General features: G+C 46.1%; 2 non-coding genes and 1 pseudogene across 2 annotated transcripts; 2 read left to right on the top strand and 1 right to left on the bottom strand.

Annotated features, from left to right (window-relative positions):
- Positions 1 to 15,536, top strand: part of LOC102485140 (chromobox protein homolog 3 pseudogene) — a 76,520-nt pseudogene that overhangs the window by 37,468 nt on the left and 23,516 nt on the right.
- Positions 953 to 1,035, top strand: TRNAL-CAG (transfer RNA leucine (anticodon CAG)). Its single transcript has one exon. It is a non-coding gene; the product is annotated as a tRNA-Leu (tRNA).
- Positions 1,256 to 1,338, bottom strand: TRNAL-CAG (transfer RNA leucine (anticodon CAG)). Its single transcript has one exon. It is a non-coding gene; the product is annotated as a tRNA-Leu (tRNA).

Below are 15,536 nucleotides of genomic sequence, written 5' to 3'. Positions count from 1 at the left end.
TCGGGCTGGGTTAGGGCCCAAGCAGATGAGAACCTAGGAAGGCGGGGGTGGGGGGTTGGAGGGTTGGGGGAGGTGGAGGGGTGACCTTATGCCTCCTGGTGGAGAAGGATGCCGCCCTCGCCCTCGAGGTCCTGAAATCTTGGTCCCTGGATATAGCTGGTGTGTGGGTGAGTCTGGGGTAAGGGAAGGAAGAGGCGGAAGGCAAGGGAGGAAGGTGCTGCGGGGGCCAGAAGGGAGATGAGTCACCAACTGACGGAATGCAGAAAAGAGGAAGCGAGGGAGAAATTAATCCATGAGTCTTCCCAGTGCACCTACTATGTGCCAGGCACAATTTGGGCATTGGGGACACAGGCAGGAATGAGCTAATCTGGGTATGCAGCCGCAGGGCTCGGTCTAACCCAGTGAGCGAGCAAATGAGCTGAACACACATACAAATATGAAGTTGTGATTTTGAGGAAGGAGAGGGCGGTTTGCGTGCCTGGAAACTGCTATATCCAAGCTTCACCTGTTTTGGGCGCCACAACGACATCTGTAAATCAGTGCAGTTACAGGGGTTTAACTACAACATGCAGAAAATACACAGGGCATACATGCGGAAATGCAAAGGTATTGCAAATATTCAGAAATCAAAGCTGACATGAATAGCAAATTGCATGCATGAAGAATTAGTGCATGCCAGCGGCACGAATGCGCTCAAGTTAAAAAAGAGGCAGTCCTTGCCTCCCGACCTTTCAGATCCTAGCGTACGCCTCGCGCTCGCGCGCCCTCTGCCGCAGCCCGGGAGCAGCGTTTTGTCTTCCCTCGTCCCTCTTGCCCCGCCCCTTAGAGCAGGCGCGTATATCTAACATCGCCAGACACAGGGCGGAAAAGGCAGAGTCATAAGGTACTTAATACGCATGCGTACGGTACGAACAATCTAAAGAGGTTGGGCCGCCAGTTCTTTAGCGGAACTGTCAGGATGGCCGAGCGGTCTAAGGCGCTGCGTTCAGGTCGCAGTCTCCCCTGGAGGCGTGGGTTCGAATCCCACTTCTGACAGAGCTCGTACCGTTTTTGATGTTCTTCCACGACTGTTGCTAGGTACTAGGTAATATTCATTTTAATATTCTCTCGTTAATGCTTTCATAAGATTAACATTTCATTCATATGGACCCTTGATGTAGGATTGCAGTGAACAAAGTCTTGGTTTTGTTTCACATCACTCTTTTGTAGTTACGAAATTGAACTCCAAGGAGAAAAAGGGTGAAAAACAGAACTTTGTCAGAAGTGGGATTCGAACCCACGCCTCCAGGGGAGACTGCGACCTGAACGCAGCGCCTTAGACCGCTCGGCCATCCTGACACATTATTAATCCCTTTGCGGGACTATAGTATGTGCAATGCGATGCTATGAGGCATGGGTTTTAGAGTCTAAGTGTGACTTTGGGTGGTTAAAAGTTGGCCAACAATCTATGTCATCCTCCGTTAAAACCCAGCTGCACGGTCCAAACATGCCGCTCTTCTAACAGGCTCATCTTTTTACTAAATATGGAACTATGTTAAATGCATATCTGCAGCCTGAGCAGAACTGGAAAGGCAGTTTCTGTTACCATCAAGACAAAATAACCATTAAGGCAAATAGCCCTTAAAAATGAAACAAATTCTAACTACCCGCTAAGGTTCTGACCTTGAACCGGTGCATTCCCCCCCCCCCCCCCACCCCTCTCCCCATATGGGTCGGAAGTGCTGGCAATGAATGGGCCACTGGGGTTCGTGTGGGGACACCGGGTTTAGAGAACTCTTATTTGATGGGGGTTTGCTGTGTGATGGGCTTACCATGCTGCTGGGAATGGGATGCCATGGTCAAGGCATCTCGCCCTACAGTGGTTTAGCTGGAACCACATCCAGAGAATAGTGGCTCTTAGACTATTTTAAAAAGTTGTTAATTTAAAAATGAGGACCAGCAGCTGGCATAATAATTACGTCACTGGACTCCCATGTAATCGACAGCAATTCAAGTCCCCAACCTGGGCTTAAAATTCCTGCAGAACACGTGTTTGTGTGTGCCCAGGATCCCGAGAGGTGAGTGTCCAGGATCCCAAGAGGTGAGTGCATGTACCCTGTAACAAAAATCTCAATGGAAAATACTTCTTTTTTTTTTAAAATTGGAGATTGTTGAGCTTGGAAAAGAGAATAATTATTTATAAAAGCCTGATGCATATAAGGGATTGGGATTAAGTGTCCCCCTATCTGTCCTTGCTCCAAACATGGGGAGGGGGGGGCAGGAGTGGGGGGACAGTTACAGAGCAAGAGCAAGATTTTAATAGAAGTAAGAGTTTGCAGGAAAGAAAACAAGGTCCCTGTGTAGAGCGTGATGTCTCGCATTGCTAGAACCATTCACGACAAGGTTGGATGGTCACTGGGTGGAGATGCTGCAAAAGGATTCAAGAGTCCCTATATTAGTTTCCTATGCTGCTGTAACAAACGGTGAAATTTTGTAGTCCGAAACCACGTCCAGGCCAACCGGAGGCATGGTGTTCAAGGCAACCGGATCCTACGTGGCTGCCTGCATGGTTAGTCTTGGACATGGGGCATGTGCCTGTCCCCAAAATCCCTAGAAGAGAATGGAGAAGGGATTGTGTGGCCATCCTCCACGGAGGGTACTTTCTCACTTTCTCTCCCCCACTCCACCCCACCCCACTGTCAGCCCTGCCCTGCCCCTGCAACCACAGACACCCTCTAGCAAAACAAACAAGGGAACAAAACCCAAAAATGATGTTTCTTGTTATTTTACACTTCTGGAGATCAGAAGGCTAGAGTAGGTGGCAGGACTGCATTCCTTCTGAAGGCTCCAGTGGAGAAATCCTTTCTCCTCTTCGAGTTTGTGGGGTGTTTGACTCATGTCCTCAGTCACCGTAACTTTTGCTTCTGTCTTCACATCACTGCCTCAGGCTCTGATCCCTCACTTTGGGTTTACACTGGGCCCACCCTAATAATCCAGGATAACCTCCCTGTCTCAAAAATCCTTAATTTAACCATATCTGCAAAACCTGTTTCTCATGGACGGTAACATATTCCCAGGTTCTGGGCCTTGGGATGTGGTTATCTTTGGTGAGGAGGAAGGGAGGGGAATGTCATTCTGCCTACCATCCCCTAAAGCACAATTTTGCTTTAGGTTTTAGCCATAAAATGCTTGCTCTTGCCAGAGTGAGACAGTGAGAAATCACCCCCTAGGGGGGATGGCCATACTGCAATCCCTTCTTCATTCTCCTCCTGGGGTTTTGAGTACCCCTCCACACACCCCCCATGTGATTTTCAAGCTGTTGGATCCTGGATTTGAACTGCAGTCAGCCATGTGGGAGTTCAGTGCCTTAACCACTATGCCACCTGCTGGTCCCCTAAAATACATTTCCCCCCTTTTTCTTAAGAGAGATTTATGCTACAGGGTGTGTGCACTTGCCAGAGAGATAGAGAGACAGAAAACGAAAAATCCTGCCCCCTGAGGGAATGGCCATGCTGCAATCCCTTCTCCATTCTCCTCTCAGGATCTTGAACATGCACACACATGCGCTCTGCATGAGTTTTAAGCCACTGAGTCTGAAACTGGAACCACAGTCTCTTTGTGGGAGTCCAGCAACATAACCACTATGCCATCTGCTGGTCTCATTTAAAAAATAATTACTTTATTTTTAAATTTATTTTATTTTAAACTTGACCAGAGAGAGAGGGAAAGGAGGGTAGACAGAGAAAGCAAGTTACCAGGTCTGGGCCTCAAACCGTAAGGGAGTCCAGCACCTTAATCACTCTGCCATCTGGTGGCCCCCAAAGTACAATTTTTTTTTTAGAGGTTTTTGCTATAGGGTGCGTGCGCTCGCCAGATAGGCAGAGCGAGACAGAGAGATAGAAAGCGAGAAATCACCCCCCAGGGGGGATGGCCACGCCGCAATCCCTTCTCCTCCATTCTGCTCTCGGGATCTTGGGCATGCACGCACACGTGCTCAGCATGAGTTTAAGCCACCGGGTCCTGGACGCGAACCATGGTCGACTATGTGGGAGTCCAGTGACATAGCCATTACACTAACTGCTGGTCCCCCTAAAGTACAATTAGATTTGAAAGAGTCTGTCTATCCAGGAGTAAATTTCTATAATATCTTTGGCCTGAGACCAAAAGTCCCCACTACTTCCTGTTCATGTCCCCCAGACTGCTCTGAGTTCATCCCCTCTCTCATCAGAAACCTGCTCATATCTCTTAGGTGGTTCACGGTAATCTCTGAACAGGCTTGGGAGGGAGCAGTGGGTCTGAATCCCTGCTGTGTGGCCTTGGGTATGTCACTTCATCTCTCTGCACCAGATAGGAAGAAGGAGAGAAGGAAGGAGGACTGTAAAGCCATTTCTCAAGTTGCTTTAGGTGCAAAAGACAGAAACTTGCCTAGGATGTGGCAAAAAGAGGGATTTGTTGGCACATGGGACAGAGGAGTAGTGGGTCAGCACACTGCTGACTTTAAGAACTCCAGGAAGGTCCTCGCTGCACCTTCTCCTACCCTCACCTCTCTCTGCATCTGGAGGCAGCTCTAGTTAGGGCTCTGCCTCTCTGTGCACACCCAAAGAGCCACCCTCACACTCCAGATCTTTCCACCACAGAAAAGCCTTCCCACACCCACTCCTACAAGTCAGACTGTTTGTATTCCTGGAGAGCTCCTTACGCTTTTTCTCTGAGCACACCTGTAACGAACAGATCATTTGGGAGATCTCTTGTTTAATGGCTGTCCAAACACCCCTGCCACCCAACTGGGGCTCTTCTGTGGTTTGGTAATGAGCTGAAGCCCAGAAGCTAGGACCTGGCATATATTAAGGCTATGTCCACATTTACCTTGTGATGAGAGAAATAAATAAGAGAAACCCAGGGCCAGCAGGTGGCATAGTGGTTAAAGTGATGGGCTCCCACATGGCTGACCAGGGTTTGAGTCCTGTTATCTGGTGGCTCGAAACTCACATTGGGTATGCCCCCAAATCCCAAGAGAATCAAGGAGAAGGGATTGTGGCATGGCCATCCCTGCTGGGGGGTGATTTCTTGCATTCTGTCTCTTTCTGCCTCTCTGACCAGCATCTGTAACCTATAGCAAAAATCTCTCTCTTAAAATAAATAAATAAAATAACAGAGACCCAGTTTACCAAAAGAAAAAAAAAAGTTTAAGTCTTGAGGGAAAAGACGAAAGACATAATGTTAAGTGAAAAAAGCTAAGTATGAACCAGAGCAATAGGGCTCGAATTAATACTTTAAAAAACTTCTGAATGCACTTATTGATTTGAACTCTCAGAGGAGAAAACATGGTAACCTGGGGAAAGTGGTTTCTTTGGTGAGTAAGAGGGGAGAGGCAGCCTAGGAGGGAGGCATTGTATTTTGTACATTTAAGATTTTATATCAGGGACCACCAGTTAGTGTAATGGATATGTCGCTGGACTCCCACGTAGTAGACCATGGATTGAGTTTGGGACCTGGTTTCCTAAGACTCATGCCAGGTATGTGTGCCTGCATGCCCAAGATCCCGAGAGGAGAATGGAGGAGAATGGAGGAGAAGGGATTACAGCATGGCCATCCACCCTGGGGAGTGATTTATAGCTTTCTCTCTGTCTCTCTCTGTCTTTCTGGTGAGCACACTCGTCCTATAGTGAAAAACTCAAAAAAAAAATCTTATATCATGGGGTGAGGCCATGCTTGGGGCCTGGGAGACACTTTGGAACTTTTGGTATACTGACCTGCACGCTGCACAAATCTTCACCAAGCTATATCTCCTTCACTTGCTACCACCTTGTCAAGAACTGAACTTTCGGTAGGGGAGCCAAGCACCTGAAATTACCCATAACTGCTCTGATCTGGGAGACACGGCCCTCCAATAGGAACACACATGGGAACTAGGGGTGAAATTTCCTCCACCAGTACTACGGAATCTAATCTAATACATAGAAAAAAGTGAAAACTGCATCAGATGACTAGACACCAACACAGATCTCAAAGAAACATGTGAAAACAAAGGTAGTAGCCCCTCCCTGACAGTGGACAGTGGACAGCATAGAGAAATACAAAGAAATGTCAGAAAAAGAATTTTGAATATTCATAGTGACAAAACTCAATGAAATGCAAATGAAAACAGATAATCCATTCCAGAAAATGAAAAAAATAATTTCAGGACATGAAAGGAATTTAATAAGAAATGGACCCCCTAAAAAGGAATCAAATGGAACTTCTGAAATGAAGAATAAAATACAAAAAATTAAAATCTCTCTAGAAAGAATTAACAGCAGATTGAACCATGCAGAACCAAGAATTTCTGATCTCAGAGACAAAGTCTCCAGCATAGACTAGATTACTAAAAAGAAAGAAAGAAAAAAAAAAAAAAAAAAAAAGGAGGAGAAATTCTAGACACCATGAAATGCCCAAATATCCTTATAATGGGTATTCCATAAACTAAAGAATCCGCTAAAGGCATAGAACACATATTTCATGAAATAGTATCTGAAAATTTTCCAAATATAAAGAAAGATGGAGAGATTCAGACTCAAGAATAAAAAGGACTCCAACTAGAATCAACACAAAAAGATCCTCCCCCCTGCACATCATAGCCACATTGGTAAAAATTAAAGACAAAGACAATTATCTAAAAATGGCAAGGGAGAAATGTCAAGTTACTGATAAAAACTATGGCATTAGACTAACCTCAGACCTCTCAACTGAAACAATGCAGGCAAGAAAGGAAAGGGAAGAAGTGTTCAAAACTTTCAAGGAAAACCAGTTTCAACCAAGAATCCTATATCCAGCAAGATTATCCTTCAAATGGGAAGAGTAAACAAAGTATTCTCAGATAAACAAAAACTGAAAAAATTCACCCATAATAGACCAGCTCTATAGGAAGTACTGAGGGGGGTGTTGTATCAAGAAAACTAAGGACAGACAAACAGAAACAGGAGAACAGAAAACAACTGAGAGAATGAGTAGCAAAATGACGTGGATAAATCCACAAATATCAATAATAACATTGAATGTTAATGGATTAAATTCTCACATTAAAAGACACAGAATGGCTGAATGGATGATTTTGCTGAGGATTTTAGTGAGGTTAGGGTGTGAGTGGGAAGTGTTGTGGTTCGTAGATTTCTTCTTTGGTTCTCAGTGATGTGTGCAGTGGTCTCAATGAGGTGTGCTGTGGATCACAGTGGTCTGTGATGTTGTTTAAAGTGAGGTGTGCTGTGGCTTAAAGTAGGGTGTGCTGTGTAATTCAATGGATCTTGCTGTGGGTCCCAGTGAGGTTATGGAGTGAGTGAGGAGTGTTGTTGATCGCAGAGTTGTTCTTTGGGTCTCAGTGATGTGTGCTGTGGTCCCACTAAGTGTGCTGTGAGTCGCAGCTCACTATGTTGTTGTTTAAAGTGGGGTGTGCAGTGTAACTCAACGGATTATGCTGTGGGTCCTAGTGAGGTTAGGGTGTGAATGGGGTGTGTTGTTGGTCGCAGATTGTTCTTTGGGTCTCAGTGATGAGTACAGCGGTCTCACTGAAGTGTGCTGCGGGTCACCATGGGCTGTGCTGTTCTTTCAAATGGGGTGTGCTGTGGCTTATGGTAGGGTGTGCAGTGTATCTCAGTAAATTTTACTGTGAGGATAGGGTGTGAGTGGGGTGTGTTCTGGGTCACGTATTTGTTCTTTGGGTCTCAGTGATGTGTGCAGTGGTCTCACTGGGGTGTTCTGTGGGTCACAGTGGGCTGCGCTGTTGTTTAAAGTGGGGTGTGCTGTGTAACTCAATGAATTCTGCTGTGGCTCCTAGTGAGGTTAGGATGTGAGTGGGGTGTTTTGTGGGTTGCAGATTTGTTCTTTGGGTCTCAGCGATGTGTGCAGTAGTCTCAATGAGGTGTGCTGTGGGTAGCAGTGGTCTGTGATGTTGTTTAAAATGAGGTGTGCTGTGGCTTAAAGTAGAGCATGCAGTGTAACTCAGTAAATGTCGCTGTGCATTCTAGTGAGGTTAGGGTTTGTGTGGGGTGTGTTGTGAGTCACAGATTTGTTCTTTGGGTCTCAGTGATGTGAGCAGTGGTCTCACTGAGGTGCGCTGTGTGTTGCAATGGGCAGTGCTCTTGTTTCAAGTTGTGTGTACTGTGGCTTAAAGTTGGGGGTGCAGTGTAACTCAATGAATTTTGCTGTTGGGCCTAATGAGGTTTAGGTGTGAGTGGGGTGTGTTGTGGGTGGCAGATTTGTCCTTTTGATCTCAGTGATGTGTGCAGTGGACTCACTGAGGTGTGCTGTGAGTCTCAGTAGGCAGTGTGGTTTTTAAAAGGTTTGCTGTGGCTTAAAGAGAGGTGTTCAGTGTAACTCAATAAATTATGCTGTGTGTCCTAGTGAGTTTAGAGTGTGAGTGGGGTGTCTTTGGGGTCACTGATTTGTTCTTTCGGTCTCAGTGATGTGTGCACTGGTATCCATGAGGTGTGCTGTGGGTCGTAGGGTGTTTTCTGTTGTTTAAAGTGGGGTGTGCAGTGTAACTCAATGAATTTTGCTGTGGGGCCTAGTGGGTTTAGGGTGTGAATGGGGTGTTTTGGGGGTCACAGATATGTTCTTTGGGTCTTAGTGATGTGTGCAGTGGTCTCACTGTGATGTACTGTGGGTCACAATGGGCTGTGCTGTTGTTTAAACTGGGGATGTGCTATGGCTTAAAGTGGGGTGTGCAGTGCAACTCAATGAATTCTGCTGTGTGTCCTAGTGAGGTTAGGGTGTGAGTAGGGTGTGTTGTGGTTTGCCGATTTGTTCTTTGGATCTCAGTGATGTGTGCAGTGGTCTTATTGAGGTGTGGTGTGTGTCACAATGGTCTGTGCTCTTGTTTCAAGTGGGGTGTGCTGTGGCTTAAAGTGTTGTGTGCAGTGTAACTCAATGAACTTTTCTGTGGGTCCTCATGAGGTTAGGGTGTGAGTGGGGTGTATTGTGGATCTCAGATTTGCTCGTTGAGTTTCAGTGATGTGTTCAGTGGTCTCACTGAGGTGTGCTATGGGTCAACGTTTTTCTGTGCTGCTGTTTAAAGTGGAGTGTGCTGTTGCTTAAGGTTGGGTGTGCGGTGTAACTCAATGAATTTTACTGTGGGCACTAGTGAGGTTAGGGTGTCAGTGGGGTGTGTAGAGCGTCACAGATTTGTTCCTTGGGTCTCAGTGATGTGTGTCATCTCACTGAGGCTTATTTTGGGTGGTCATGGGCAGTGCTCTTGTTTTAAGTGGGGTGCGCTGTGGCATAAAGAGGGGTGTGCAGTGGAACTCAATGAATTTTGCTGTTTGTCCAGGTGAGGTTAGGGTGTGAATGAGGTGTGGTTTGGGTCACAAATTTGTTCTTTTGATCTCAGTGAAGTGTGCAGTGGTCTCACTGATGTTTGCTGTGGGTCACAGTGGGCAGTGCTATTGTTTAAAGTGGGCTGTGTTGTGGCTTAAAGTGGGGTGTGCAGTGTAACTCAATGACTGTTACTCTTGGGCCTGGTGAGGTTTTGGTGTGTGGGGGGTGTGTTGTGGGTTGCAGATTTGTTCTGTATGTCTCAGTGATGTTTGCTGTGGTCTCACTGAGTTGTGTTGTAGGGGGTTTTCTGTTGTTTAAACTGGGGTGTGCTGTGGCTTATATTGTGATGTACAGTGTAACTCAATGAATTTTTCTGTCAGTCCTAGTAAGGTTAGTGTGGGAGTGGTGTGTGTTGTGTGTTGCAGATTTGTTCCTTGTGTCTCAGTGATGTGTGCAGTGGATTCACTGATGTGTGCTGTGGGTCATACCTTGCTGTGATGTTGTTTAAAGTGGGGTGTGCAGTGGCTTAAAGTGGGATGTGCAGTGTAACTCAATGAATTTTTCTGTCAGTCCTAGTAAGGTTAGTGTGGGAGTGGTGTGTGTTGTGTGTTGCAGATTTGTTCCTTGTGTCTCAGTGATGTGTGCAGTGGTCTCACTGAGGTGTGCTGTGGGTTGCAGTGGGCTGTACTGTTGTTTAAAATGGGGTGTGCTGTGGCTTAAAGTAGGTTGTGCAGTGTAACTCAATGCATTTTGCTGTGGGTCCCAGTGAGGATAGTGTGTGATTGGGGTGTGTTCTGGGTCACAGATTTGTCTTTGGGTCTCAGAGGTGTGTGCAGTTGTCTCACTGATGTTTGCGGTCCATCACAGTGGGCTGTGCTGTGGCTTAAAGTGATGTGTACAGCGGAGCTCAATGAAGTTTGCTGTTGGTCCTAGTGAGGTTAGTGTGTGAGTGGAGTGTGTTTTGGGTTGCAGATTTGTTCTGTGTGTCTCGGTAATGTGTGCAGTGATCTCACTGATATTTGCTGTGGGTTGCAGTAGGCCGTGCTGTTGTTTAAAGTGGGGTGTTCTGTAACTTAAAGTGAGGTGTTCAGTGTAACTCAATTTTCCTGTGGGTTCTAGTAAGGTATGGGTGTGAGTGGGTTGTGTTGTGGGTCACAGATTTATTCTTTGGTTCTCAGTGATGTGTGCAGTGGTCTCACTGAGGTGTGCTGTGGGTTGTAGTGGGCTATGCTCTTGTTGAAAGTGGGGACTGCTGTGTCTTAAAGTGGGCTGTGCATTGTAACTCAATGAATTTTGCTGAGTCCTAATGAGGCTAGGGTGTGAGTGGGATGTATTGTGGGTCGCAGATTTATACTCTGGGTCTCAGTGACGTGTGTAGTGGTCTCACTGATGTTTTCTGTGGGTCACAGTGGGCTGTGCTGTTGTTTAAACTGTGGTGTGCTGTAGCTTAAAGTGGGGTGTGCAGTGTAACTCAATGAATTTTTCAGTGGGTCCTAGTGAAGTTTGGGTGTGAGCAGGGTGAGTCATGGGTCGCTGATTTATTCTTTGAGTCTCAGTGAGGTGTGCAGTGGTCTCACTGAGGTGTGCTGTGGGCCACAGTGGGCCGTGCTGTTGTTTAAAGTGGGGTGTGCTGTGGCTTAAAGTGAGTTGTGCTGTATAACTCAATGAATTTTGCTTTTGTTCCCAGTGAGGTAAGGGTGTCAGTGGGATGTATTGTGAGTCACAGATTATGTTCTTTGTGTCTCAGTTTTGTGTGGCCGTGGTGTCTCTGAGGTGTGCCATATGTCACAGGAGGCTATGCTGTTGTTTAAAGTGAGCTGTGCTGTGGATTAAAGTAGGGGGTGCTGTGTAATTCAATGAAATTTGCTGTGTGTCCCAGTGAGGTTACGGTGTGAGTGTGGTGTGTTGTGGGTCACAGAATTGTTCTTTGGTTCTCAGTGATGTGCACAGTGATCTCAATGAGGTGTGCTGTGGGTCTCAGTTTGCTGTGCTGTTGTTTAAAGTAGGGTGTGCTGTGGCTTAAAATGGGGTGTGCTGTGTAATTATATGACTTTTTCTGTGGGTCCCAGTGAGGTTAGGGTGTGATTGTGGTGTGTTGTGGGTCGCAGATTCTTTCTTTGGATCTCAGTGATGTGGCGTAGTCTCAGTGAGGTGTGCTGTGGATCGCAGTGGGTTCTGCAGTTGTTTAAAGTGAGGTGTGCTGTTGCATAACATGGGGTGTGCTCTGTAACTCAGTGTATTTTGCTCTGAGTCCTAGTGAAGTTAGGGTGTGAGTGGGGTGTGTTGTGGGTCACAGATTTGTCCTTTGGGTCTCAGTGATGTGTGCAGTGATCTCACTGAGGTGTTCTGTGGATCACAGTGGGCTGTACTGTTGTTTAAATGGGTTGTGCTGTGGCTTAAAATGGGTGTGCTGTGTAAGTCAATGAGTTTTGGTGTGTGTCCTAGTGAGGTTATTATGTGAGTGGGCTGTGTTGCTGTTTAAGTGGGTTGTGCTATGGCTTAAAATGGGGTGTGTCATGTAACTCAATGATTTTTGGTGTGCCCAGTGAGGTTATTATGTGAGTGGGCTGTGTTGTGGGTCACAGATTTTTTCTTTTGGTCTCAGTGATGTATGCAGTGGTCTCACTGAGGTGTACTGTGTGTCACAATGGGCTGTGCTGTCATTTGAAGTGAAGAGTTCTGTGGCATAATATGGGGTGTGCTCTGTAACTCAGTGAATTTTGCTGTGGTTTCCAGTGAGGTTATGGTGTGAGTGGGGAGCGTTGTGGGCCGTAGATTTATTCTTTGGGTCTCAGTGATGTTTGCAGTGGTTTCATTGAGGTGTGTTGTGGTTCACAGTGGGCAGTGCTGTTGTTTAAAGTGGGGTGTGCTGTGGCTTGCAGTGGGGTGTGCTGTGTAACTCAATGACTTTTCTGTGGGTCCCAGTGAGGTTAGGGTGTGAGTGGTGTATAATGTGGGATGTAGATTTGTCCTTTGGGTCTGAGTGATGTGTATGGTGGTTCTCAATTAGGTGTGCTGTAGGTGCCAATTGGCTGTGCTGTTGTTTAGAGTGTGGTGTGCTGTGACTTAAAATGGGGTGTTTTGTATAACTCAGTGAATTTTGCTATGGTTCGTGGTAAGTTTAGGGTCTGTGTGGCGTGCGCTATGGGTCTCAGATTTGTTCTTTGGGTCTCAGTGATGAGTATAGTGGACTCAGTGAGTTGTTCTATGTGTCACAATGGCCTGTGCTGTTGTTTAAAGTGGGGTGTGCTGTTAGTAAAAGTGGTTTGTGCTATGTAACTCAATAGAAATTTTCTGTGGGTCTCAGTGAGTTTAGTGTGTGGGTGTGGTGTGCTGTGGGATGCAGATTTGTTCTTTGGGTCTCAATGATGTATGCAGTGTTCTCACTGAGGTGTGCTGTGGGTCACAATGGACAGTGCTGTTGTTTAACGTGGGATGCACTGTGGCTTAAAGTGGAGTGTGCTGTGTAACAACTAATTTTGCTGTGGGTCCCAGTAATGTTAGGGTCTGTGTGGGGTGTGCTATGAATCACAGATTTGTTCTTTGCATCTCAGTGATGTGTGCAGTGGGCTCAATAAGGTGTGCTGTGGGTCGTAGTGAGCTGTGCTGTGGTTTAAAGTGGGCTGTGCCATGGCTTAAAGTAGGGTATGCTGTGTAAATCAATGAATTTTGCAGTGGTTTCCAGTGAACATAGGGATTGTGTGGGGTGTGCTATGGGTCGCAGGTTTGTTCTTTGGATCTCAGTGATGTATGCAGTGTTCTCACTGAGGTGTGCTGTGGGTCGTAGTAAGCTGTGCTCTTATTTACAGTGGAGTGTGCCGTAGCTTAAAGTGGGTTATGCTGTGTAAATCAATGAATTTTTCTGTGGGCCCCAGTGAGATTAGGGTCTATGTGGGGTGTGCTATGGGTCTCAGATTTCTTCTTTGGGTCTCAGTAATGTGTGCAGTGGTCTCACTGAGGTGTGCTGTGGGTCACAGTTGGCTTTGCTGTTCTTTTTTTATTATTATTTAAAAAAAATCTTTTTAGGCCCAGGTCCTCTATGCATCCCCACCCCATCTCCTCTTTAGATTTCAGGTTGGTCTTGTGGGACTTTAAGACGAACTCACACCCCCCTCACCCCACCTGCAAACCAGATTGAGCCAGCCAGCAGTTCTGGACACCAGGCGGCCTGTGCCTGCAGGCCCTCCCACTCAGGTCCTCAGCACATCCCCACCCCTGCTCCTTTTTGGACTTCAAGTTGGTCTCATGGGACTTTAAGATGAACTCACACACCTCCACACCCCACCTGCAAACTGGATCGAGCCGGCTGCAGTTCCGGACACCAGACAGCCTGCAGCTGCAGGCCCTCCCACCCAGGTCCTTGGCACATCCCTACCCCTGCTCCTGTCTGGACTTCAGGTTGGTCTCTTGGGACTTTAAGATGAACTTGTACCTCCCCCACACCCCACCTGCAAACCGGATTGTGCCAGTCAGCAGTTCCGGACACCAGGCGGCCTGCAACTGCAGGTCCTCCCACCCAGGTCCTTCGTGCATCCCCACCTCTGCTCCTCTCTGAACTTCAGATTGATCTCGTGGGACTTTAAGATGAACTTGCACTCCCCCCCCCACACACACACCACCTGCAAACTGGATCAAGCTGGCCAGCAGTTCCAGACACTAGGCGACCTGTGGCTGCAGGCCCTTTTGTCCAGAACCCGCTGCTCATCCTCTGGCCCTTCCCCACTTGCCTTTGGACTCTCTGTTTTATAGTGTTTTGAATAGCATTAGTGTGGCGTGTGACTTTTTTTTTTTTAATTCTCCTCTGTACTCTTTTCTTTTCCCTTATATTATCTTCTCTTCCTCATCTTCCACCTTGCCAGAGGAATTAACTAGGTCTAGAATTAGAGATCTAAAATTTTCTAGTAATATAAGGTTCTATGGGATCCTCCCTTGTACTGAATCAGCTGTGAAAAAGGAGATGCTGCTCTTCAGACACCTGAATAGAGTATCTTCTTTGAGACCACATTACTAAAAACAACAGAACAAAGACTTCGGCAGACGTCAATTTGCAGCAAAAGGGAAACACACACTCGGTCAGTGAAACATTCTTCTAAGAGGTACTTAAAAGTGAGTACATCTTCCAATGTCTAGAGGTAGAAGAGCCTCAGGTCTGAATAAGCCAAAAAATATGTCTCCATCAAAGGAACAGAGTAACTCCTCTCCATCTCTCCTAAAATCTGAGGATGTTACCAAAATGTCAGATAGAGAATTTAGAACGTTTATGGTGAACAAATTCTATGAGTTGGAAGAGAAAAGAGACAACAAAATTCAGGAGATTAGGAAGTCCTTTCACGATATGAAAGAAGAAATGGACACCCTGAGAAAGAATCAGATGGAGCTATTAGGGGTCAAGTCTGTAATAGAGGAAATCAAAAACTCCCTTGAAAATATTAAAAGTTGATTAGATCATGCTGAAGATTGAATCTCTGATGTTGAAGATAAAACCTCTGACCTAGAAAAAAACCACCAAGCTTGGGAACCAGCAGTTAGCGTAATGGCTATGTCGCTGGACTCCCATGTAGTCGACCGCGGTTCGTGTCCCGGACCCGGTGGCGTGAAACTCACGCCGGGCGCGTGTGTGTGTGTGCTAAAGGAAAGATCTCCAAAAAAAAAAAAAAAAAAAAACCACCAAGCAGACAGACAAAATAATAATAATAAAAAGCCATGAGGATAATATACGAGAAATACTAGATTCCATAAGGCGCCCAAGCATCAGAATAATTGGCATCCTAGAAGGTGAAGAAACTAATAACATCATGGAAAATCTATTCCATGAAATCCTGGAAGAAAATTTCCCAAGTCATGAGAGGCACTCAACCATCCAGACCCAAGAAATACAAAGGACCCCAAATAGAATCAACCCCAGAAGATATTCCCCAAGTCACATCTTAGCCAGACTGCCTAAGACCACAGATAAAGACATGATACTAAAACTGGCAAGAGAGAAACAAGAAGTGACTTATAAAGGCCATCCCATCAGGCTAACACCAGACCTCTCAACGGAAACAATGCAAGCAATGAAAGAATTGGAAGATGTATTGAAAGTTATAATAGAGAAACAATTTCAACCAAGATGATTATATCCTGCAAGATTATCCTTCATATGGGAAAAAAAAAAGATTAAAATCTTCTCAGACAAACAAAACCTGAAAGAATTTGCCAACACCAGACTAGCTCTTCAAGAAACCCTGAAGAAAGTACTGTTCCAGGAAAACTAAAGAATTAACAGC

Source organism: Tupaia chinensis, unplaced genomic scaffold (assembly GCF_000334495.1).
Source record: "Tupaia chinensis unplaced genomic scaffold, TupChi_1.0 Scaffold000235_1, whole genome shotgun sequence".
Taxonomy (NCBI): Eukaryota; Metazoa; Chordata; class Mammalia; order Scandentia; family Tupaiidae; genus Tupaia; species Tupaia belangeri.
The sequence above is the reverse complement of the archived record's forward strand: the minus strand, read 5'-3'. Positions and strand labels throughout refer to the sequence as shown.